Source organism: Fukomys damarensis, unplaced genomic scaffold (genome assembly GCF_012274545.1).
Source record: "Fukomys damarensis isolate Sample0158 unplaced genomic scaffold, DMR_v1.0_HiC HiC_scaffold_3, whole genome shotgun sequence".
Lineage (NCBI taxonomy): Eukaryota > Metazoa > Chordata > Mammalia > Rodentia > Bathyergidae > Fukomys > Fukomys damarensis.
In genome coordinates, this window is record NW_022900915.1 from 7,649,248 (window position 1) to 7,658,667 (window position 9,420).

The 9,420-nt window shown below is 35.7% G+C and overlaps 1 long non-coding RNA gene across 1 annotated transcript in view; it reads right to left on the bottom strand.

Annotated features, from left to right (window-relative positions):
* Positions 1-5,367: 5,367 nt before the first annotated feature.
* LOC117287062 overlaps positions 5,368-9,420 on the bottom strand; it is a 31,756-nt gene continuing 27,703 nt past the window's right edge. Inside the window, exon 3 of the long non-coding RNA XR_004518263.1 lies at positions 5,368-5,386. This is a non-coding gene — a long non-coding RNA (uncharacterized LOC117287062). The remainder of the gene's footprint in view (positions 5,387-9,420) is intronic.

Sequence of the window (9,420 nt, forward strand, 5' to 3'; positions counted from 1 at the left end):
AAAAAAAAAAAAAAAAAAAAAAAAAAAAAAAAAAAAAGCCAATAAGGTAATATTTCCAAGCAATTTTAAGATTGGAGAACAAAAGATAGTCCTTTTAGTTCGCAGGAATTGCACCATTTCCCTCTTTATAGTGCTTGCTTTATGAAAGGTCCTATTATCATCTTCTCCTTTCACCCTTGCTCTCTCCTCTCTCTCCTGCCCGCAATCTCTTGCCCCAAAATAGTTGCTTTTTATTTTTCAATGCTGATGATTGAACTGACAGCTTTGTGCATATGAAGCATGTGCTCTATCCCTGAACTCCCCCAAAGTTCAGGTATATCATTCTTGGAGTACAGGTAATCAAAGGTAAAGAAAAAGTCCTGAACGAAACCAGAGAGACAGAAAACTTACCTACAGAGCAAAAAGATAGAATTATACCTGACTTCTTCAAAATCACACAGGCAAGAGACAGCAGAGTGAAATATTTGAGGAGAATACAGAACAGTACTCAGTAGAAGTTGGGAGGGGCAGAGGGACATCTGGATAAAGTGAGGCCAGATCTTAGCATGTGTTGAAATATCACACTGAACCTCATCAATATGTATAATTAATACAAATTAATCAAAAATAAAACATTAAAACAATAAAATGCATAATGGCTGTTAAGTACCTTATAAAGGCAATAATTTGGGGGGGCTACCGGGCATTGAACTTGGGTCCTTGTGCTTGCAAGGCAGTCCACCAAAACGCTGAGCTAAATCCCCTGCCCTAGACAATAATATTAAAAATAATAATAGTAAAGTGTTAAGAGGAAAAAGGGCCCATTGACAGAAATTTTGTGAAATTATTCTTCAAAAGTGAAGGAAAAATAAAGAATATCTTAGGCAAACAAGAATAGAAGAAAGTTTGGGCAGTCTATCTGCTTTACAAGAAATGTTTAAGCAATTCTTTAAAGAAAGGGGAAGTGGTGAAGATTAGAAGCTCAGATCTATATAATAAGAACAACAAAAGAAACAGCCAGGTGTGGTGGAACCCACCTGTAATCCCAGCACTACAGATGCTCAGGCAGGAGGATCACAGCAAGTTCGAGGCCAGTCTGAACTACATAGTGAGACCCTGTCTTAAAAAAATGAAAAAAAAGTCAAGGTAAAATTAAAACTTTTATTTCTCTTGTTCTTGATATTGATTGATACAATAAATAACAATTTGCCCATAATAGTAATAGTAACAGTGAATTCCACTGTCTGCGCTTATACATTAAGATATAAGTTAAAAGAATGACAGCAATGCTGCAAGGACTAGGGAGAGGAGAATTAGAATTATTTTGTTATATAAGAACCATTACATAGAAACGATGTCTTTGCAAACAGGGAAGGGTGGAGGGGCTGAAGGAAGGGAGGGTTGGAGAATGGGGGAAAATAAGAGCCAGATAATTCCTGTGTAGGTAGAAGATCCCAATGATGAATGTAACTGTACTGTATACTTAAAATTTACCAATAGATTTAATAAAGATAAAAAAGAACCATTACCTCTGAGACAGTATAGTATTATGAAAATTAGACTTGGTTTAATTGTTCGTCTTTATTGTACTCTCCAGGGTAATTATTTTTTTATTATTTGTCCCTTTTAAATCTTGTTTTTTCTTTTAAAATATATTTTATTTTAATTGGCATATAGTAATTGTACATTTTTATGGAGTACAATGCAACTTGTCATTATTTGCGTACAGTGTGAAATGATCAGGTTGGTGTAAATGCATATCTATCACCTCAGACATTTAGCATCTCTACAACAGAAGCATTCAAATTCTTTTCTAGCTACTGTGAAATACTCAGTTAATTCATGTTCAATCATAGTTATCTCCCCATGCTGTAGAACGTTAGGAGTTATTGCTCCTACCCAACTGCACCCCAGTACCTCTGCACCCCCTCCATCCTTTCCTCCTCCATACTATTCCCCACCTTTTCCACTATTCTATTTCAATTTCTTTGAAGTCACCTTCTCTGCTTGACTCAATTCACTTACATTCACTTTGCTGCAAATTACAGAATTTCATTTTTTAATGGCTGAATAATATCTCACTGTGTATATATACCATATTTTCTTTATTCATTTATATATCAGTGGACAACTTAGGTTGATCCTACATTGTGGCCATTGGGAATAATGTTTTAATAAATATCTGACTATAAATGCCTCTTTGATGTATTGATTTCTTCAGCAAAAACTAAAATTAGAGGGGCCGGGGATTTAGCTGAGTGGTGCTGCCACCTGCCTCATAAGTGCAAGGTCCTGAGTTCAACCCCCAGTACCAAAAAAAAAAAAAAAACTAAAAATAGAAACTCCATTTGACCTGGCTATACCTCTCCTGGGTATAAACCCATAAGAATTCAAACTTATCATACTAAGGGAAGAGAGGGTGAAGGGAGGGGAGAGGCAAGGAGAAATAAATGAGAACCAGGACATGTCGTGTAAAGGTACAAGATCCCAATGATGAATGTAACTGTACTACATACCTAAAATGTACCAATAAATTCAATGAGAAAAAAAACAAAATTATCATACTATAGTGATGCATGCATATCCGTGTTTATAGCAGCAGAACTCATAATAGTTAAGCTCTGTAGACAGGCTAGATGTCCCCAAATAGACAAACGGATAAAGAAAATATGATGTATGCATACAATGGAATATCATTCAGCCACACAGAAGAATGAAACCATGTTGTTTGCAGGAAAATAGGTGGAACCTGAGATCCTAACATAAAGTGAATTGGGTTAAACACAGAAAGTTAAAAAATAGCTCATGATTTCTCTTGCATGAGAAACCTAAAGCATAAATAAATAAAAGAGTTAGACAAAGGAGACATGTTGGCAGACTGGAAAGGCAGATTTGTGGGAGATGGGGAAAAGTATTGAGGGGACAAGAAAGGTTGGGGAGGTGAGCAAAGAGATTGAAAATGGCCCAGACATGTAATATACATGGACTAAGCTCCCAAAATGTGTGTAATTATGTTTGTCAAATGTATTTGTAAAAGATGTGGTTTTAATTCTAAAAAAAAGAAACACCCTCACAAATTACTGTTGAGACCAAAACCTGTGTTTATAATTAACTTTATATAAAATGAAATTTTTGACATTGGAAACTACAATAGTAATCAACCTAGATAAGAAATATCCAGATGTATTTTATGTAACTGTTTTTAAAAACAAAAATTATATAAGCGGAGAGACCAACACACAAGAAACTGTAGTTAATGATTATTTATTATTGAAGTCAGCCTATGATGGGACCTAAAACATAATACAGAACTGCAAATGAAAGTAAAGTAAATATAAAGCAATTATTTGAAAGAACTTACTTAAAACTCAACCATATTCACAGTTGAACTTTACCATGCAGATAATTTACTCTTTTAATTTTAGAATTGAGAAAAACTTAAGAAAATATTCAGAACTAATTAATGCAGGTGTCCTTGGTACATGAATCCAGAGATTGTATAATTAAAAATCACTAGAAATATCCTAAACCTGATAGAAACGAGAAGTTATGCATTATTACTATTTTGAGCAAATTCCACCTAAAACCCATAGAGAGAGATAATTCATTTCAAATTGGATCTGTTCCATAACATCCACCTTCAGAAGCAAACTGTTCTTTCTATATCCAGAAACCATCCTCGAAATAAAAGATTTAGAGCAGGAATTTTAAAGATATGTAAAATGAGGTTCATCGTAAGGTTACAGGAAAATGGCCAAGCTATCATACAGAAGCGTCCCAACTTGTAATTGACAAACTGTCCTTGTAAATTATTAAACTATGGCTTATTTACTTCCACAGCATAACTACTAAATGAATAAATGATCTATGGAAGCTACGTTCCGAAAATCACATTAGAATAATTCAGAAAATGACATCAGAATAATTATTTTGCCGGGTAGTTGCCTTTTTCCCCTTACAGAAAAGTCAATTAATTATTACAAGAAAGAAAAATACAAACCACCCCCAAAACATCATTTGCTTTCATTTTTGAATACGTAGCTAAAGAAGAGGGAAGTGTAACTTTTAATGTGTTATCACCACAGAATATGATAAGATTTTATTGAGTATTTTTAAATGAAATCATTAGCCAGATCAGTCAATAATGCAATTAATTCTATTAGTTTTTACACAATCAGTTCAAATTTTGCTTCTCATGGTAATCAGCATGCCTCTGTATTCGAGTTCCATTATACCAGATTTATGAGGTAGTATTGGCCTAGTGTTTTAAGCAGTAAGTGACATTGTTATAACCCTCAAAGTAATGTAACATAAACTCGTGTTTGTTGACTTATTTGGCACTACCCTGTGTGACTAAAAGCCAAGCATTTAATGGCAACAAACAAGGAGGAATGTCAGGCAAGGACATAAAGTTATAAAGCATTCCATGCTAAATCACAGAGAACATCCTGCAATTGTCTCGTTAGTTTTGCGGATGGGAGGGGACTGATGCTAAAATTCTTATACTGAATAACATACCATGGAGGATTTTTATCTATGGCTGGGAGTAATGGGAAGAAGCAGTGAATTCACCTCATTTTTTTTTCTATAATTAAGAAAAACAATGATCTCTTTTCAATTATTTTTCCCTGATTTCAAAGCCTTCAGTTTTAACTGATGTGTGCTGGATATTTCCCCAGCAGTTGACAGACAGTGCTTATCTTTGCTTTCCTAATCTAACTTGAAATACCTAACAGACACACACACACACAATGTGTGCACACACCTGTGTGTAGACACATGCACACACATCCACCTCTACACAGTTACCTCATAAAACTCAGCGACCTAAAAATATGGCAAACCAGGCTATTTAGGAATGGAACCAATTTAACATGAAGGCTATGTTTTTTATTTTCTTTCACTTTTCCCTTTAAAAACGTCATGACAAAAAGAATCTTTGGGTTAGTGGATTTCTTTTGAGATGCAGACACTGCAAAAACATGTTCTCCTACAGCTTGGCCTGTGGTTTTTTCACATTTGCATTGCAAATTTTAACTGATTAAATTCTGCCTCCAAATTCTAAAAGTGTCAATAGGTTTCTTGGGAACATTGATGAACAAAGGAATTTCCAGTAGCCAAAACAGCCTAGCCAAAGATTGCCTCCTAGGACCACCCCATGGCTTCTGCCTCACACTAGCCCTATGGAATATATAAAAAGGGAGATATAAATGTTATCATAAAGTTAGAGGAAAACAGCCAAATATAAATATGATCATTTAAAAGCACCATTGAGCTGGGCATGGTGATGCACGCCTGTAATCCCAACACTTGGGAGGCTGAGGCAAGAGGATCACTGTGAGTTCGAGACCACCCTGGGCTACATAATGAGTTCCAGGTCAGTCTCAACTACATAGTGAGACCCTGTCTCAAAAAAAAAAAAAAGCATCATTGAGCTGGGTGTGGTGGCACACACTTGTAATCCCAGCACTCAACAGGCTAAGGCAGGAAGATCGCCATGAGTTCAAGGCCTGCCCGAAATACATAGTGAAGCCCTGTCTCAAAGATATAAGTAAATAAATAGTATCCAACACTACCTAATTTAGAACCAGGGTTTTATTGCAAACAATCATTTACATGCTTTGGACAGAAATTTTTGAATAGAAAATAGGAAACGGTGTTCCATATGCAGAGAATAGCTCATAAAATTCTTTTCAGCATTCAAATAGATCATCATTTTATTTAAATGCATGGTATTAACTAGGACAATTCAATGGCCAGTAATAAAAAATAAACTTGAGTTCTCATAAGGATAGAAAGTTTATAAGGACATAGGTTGGCACGTTTTGTGCAATCCAAGATCGAGAGCCTATAGCTGAGTCCCACGAAGCAGTGCCGTCACCTTGGATTATCCAACTCCACGCCCTAATTCTTTCATTGACTCTGCTTTATTCTTTTCTCTTTCTCCAAAGACATTTTTTCTGAAGCTCAGCCACATAGCAGCTTAGAGCTAACCGCATACCTCTCAAGAATACAAGTCACAAGCACATTCACAAACAGACCTGCTCTTCTTGGTTTCAATTTCAAGTTCTCAGGCAAAAAGTAATTATCTGGCATGGATCATGTTTTCATCTCATCATTTCAGAGGGCAGGACATAAAGTATCAATTCATTAATTTCTAGATATATTTGTTGACCTTATTTACAGTAAGCATTAGCCTAAATATTCAGCTACAGAAGACAATAACTGTCCCAGCTCTTAAGAAACTTATATTACAAAAAATGGAGAGCTGGTCTACCACCCAGCCCCATGGGAGATTCCATCCCAAATGTCCAGCCCAGAAAAAGCTCTTCATTTCCATGAACCAGACCCTCCTTTCCCTGTATGTAGATACCTTGCAACCCAGCTTGAGGAACCTCCTTCCACACTCTCAAGGAATACCATTAAAGGGAAGGGAGAGCTCCAGCACCAAGAAATGAATTGAGCAGGTCAAAATATCACCACAAAGTCCCTGTTATTAGAATGACAGCCACGAAAGTAAGGCAGGACCTGTGTACTAAACCTAGACAGAAACACTGCTTGCTAGCACAAAATTAAAATAAACCTTTGAAAAAATCACATCTTTTTATTTTTAATTTTATTACTACATGTTTTCAGTACATAATGATTACAATCACTGTAGGGAATTGGAGCATGTATATAACACATCTCAATTATTTTTTCTCCCTTCCTCCACCCCCTTTTATTTTACCAGCATCAGATTCATTTGTCTCATAAGTCTTTATAAAGTTAATCATCATATACAAGTATGAACAACCAGACTAATAGGCCAAAAACATTTACAACACATAAAACAATTATACTAAATCAAGGTACACTTTTTGATATGAATCATAATTAAGAGCCAATAAAGTCACAATTTGTATGCGAAAAGGCAATCAAGGACACAAATCTTGAGATGATATAGAGAATGAACTTATCTGGAGAAGATTTTTAAGTAACCCTCATAGAAATAATTTAATAAGGATCTATAAATTATTCTAACATAAATTTTTAAAATACAAAATTCTAGCAAATAAATTGAAGCTATAAAAAAAGAACTCAATGGAAATTATAGGTCTAGAAAATACTATAACAAGAATTTTAAAATTCACTGGCTCTTCTCAGGAGCAGAGTCAGGGTGATGGAAGATATAAGCAATAAATTTAAGAAGAAATGAATAGAATTTACTCGGGCTGAGCAACACAGAGAAAATAAATTTTAAAAATAAGGAATCCCGAGGACCCACACAACTATCAAGGGATCCAGTATTCACATCACCAGAGACAGAAGGGGAGGAGAGTGCTAACAGGGGCTGAAAGGTGCACACAGAAATAATGGCTAAAAATCTTTGCAAATCTGGTGAAAGACGTGAACCTCGGATTCAGGAAGGTAAAGAAACCCCAAGTACAATAAACTCAAAGAAACCCACTGCAAGAAAAGCCTAAAAAACAGATGGTAAAAAAATCTTAAAACCAGCCCGGGTGAAGGCCATATCACTTACAGGAAAACGGTTCGAATGACAGCAACTTTTTCATCTGTAGCAACAGAGGGAAAATGCAAGTCACACAGCATTTTTCAAAGGCCAAAAAGAAAAGGGCTCTCAACTGCCACTTCTGTATCAGGTGAAACTGTCTTTTAAGAGAAAAGGAAATAATGGCCTTTTTAGATGAAGAGCTAAAATAATTTATCACTAATAACTCACCCTTACAGGTTGGATAAGGAAAGTTCTTCAAACATAAAGGAAATGATAAAAAGAATCTTTGAGCATCAGAAATTAGGGAAGAACAATAGAAACAGCAAACATATGGGTAAATACAATAGACTGCCCTCCTCATGAATTTTCCAAATAAAAATACTGAGTAGTAACTGAAACAAAAACTGTAGCACCTTAACTCAGAACAATGCTATTTAAAAGCTAGGAGGGTAAAGACACTTAAATGAAAATAGACTTCCAACTTCACTTGAAATGATGTCATATATGTATCTTGCAATATCGAGAGCACCCTCTAAGAAATCTATATGGATAAACACACCCAAAACACTACAGACATACTAAGGTGACATTTTAAGATATGTCCAAGTAAGCCATAGGAAAGCAAAGAAAGAGTAACAAATGGGAAGCAATGTATAGGAAGACCTTTCTCAAGAGGTAACATTTAAGATTATTCTTGAATGGTATGAAGGATCCAAGTATGCAAACATCCATGGGCTGTACATTCCAGGAAAGGGGACCAGAACGTTGGAGTCTGAAAGGCGTCCATCAGCTTGCTATGACAGCCAGTGTGGTTGCTAGTGCCACAACTGAAGGAGAGATGAGATCAAAGACGTTGGAAGAGAACAGATAATGCAAGACATTGTCAGACTTGAGTTTACTTCTGAGTAAGACTCTGGAGGTAACAAATGAAGGACAAATGTGGTTTGCGTGTTTCCAAAAAAACATTCACATTGCTTTATGGTTTGCAGGCAAACCATAAAGTGTGGCAAACAAAGTGTGGCAAAGAGGAAACCAGGCAGATCAGAGCTCTGGTCCTTAATCCTCTAGCTCTCAGAATGGCCAAAATGCACAGGAAATACAAGAGGACATGACTGGGGAAAGGAGTAAACGTAGTAGGTGGAAGTAAGAGGGAATTGCAAGGAGGATAGACAGAGAAGGGGGAAAAAAATTAAGGATGCTTGAAATGATGGTGGTAATATGAGGGAAAGAAAGAAAAGTGTGGAACAGAGAAATCTCCAAATTTTTCTAAATCATTAATTCACCTAAAATTTACTGAGGTAGACTAGATACTATTTACTAGCAACTGTATGCCGTAAGACAATACCTGGTTAGGATCCGAGAGTGCAAGAATTTTCTCAGGCAAGCTATACCCTAAACACTTGAACTCCTTTTGGATTTTTTTCCCTCACATAGAGTTGACTTCTGAAAAACTTTCTGGTTCCTGTTTGCTTTTGTTTTAAATAAAAATGACAGAACTAATGATGACAGGTTTTTAAATAGCAGTCAATCTAGAGCACCCACAGACACTCTCAAGACTTTGGAATGAAGTTCCCAAGGAAAGCTCTAGGTGTCCTGAGGAAATACGCTAAATCAAACAGAAAACACAACTCTGTCCTTATCAAAAACTCATAAAGAATTTACACCAGAAGTGTCATATGACTATCTGGTTAATGAACCTCGGAATCAACATAATGAAGCTGGAGCACATCCAAAGATACAAAATTAAAATGATAAAAGATACCAGTTTGAAGAGAGAATGAAGTAATTAGGATTGTTCCTTATGAAAAGATCACAATTAAGGAGCCATAAAGATGGATATCGTCAAAATTAAGACTAAGATAGCATGGGTTTCTTCAAAGTATTCCAAAGGATTAGACTAGGACATTCTCTTAAATTTAAAAAAAAAAAAAAAAAAAAAAAAAAAA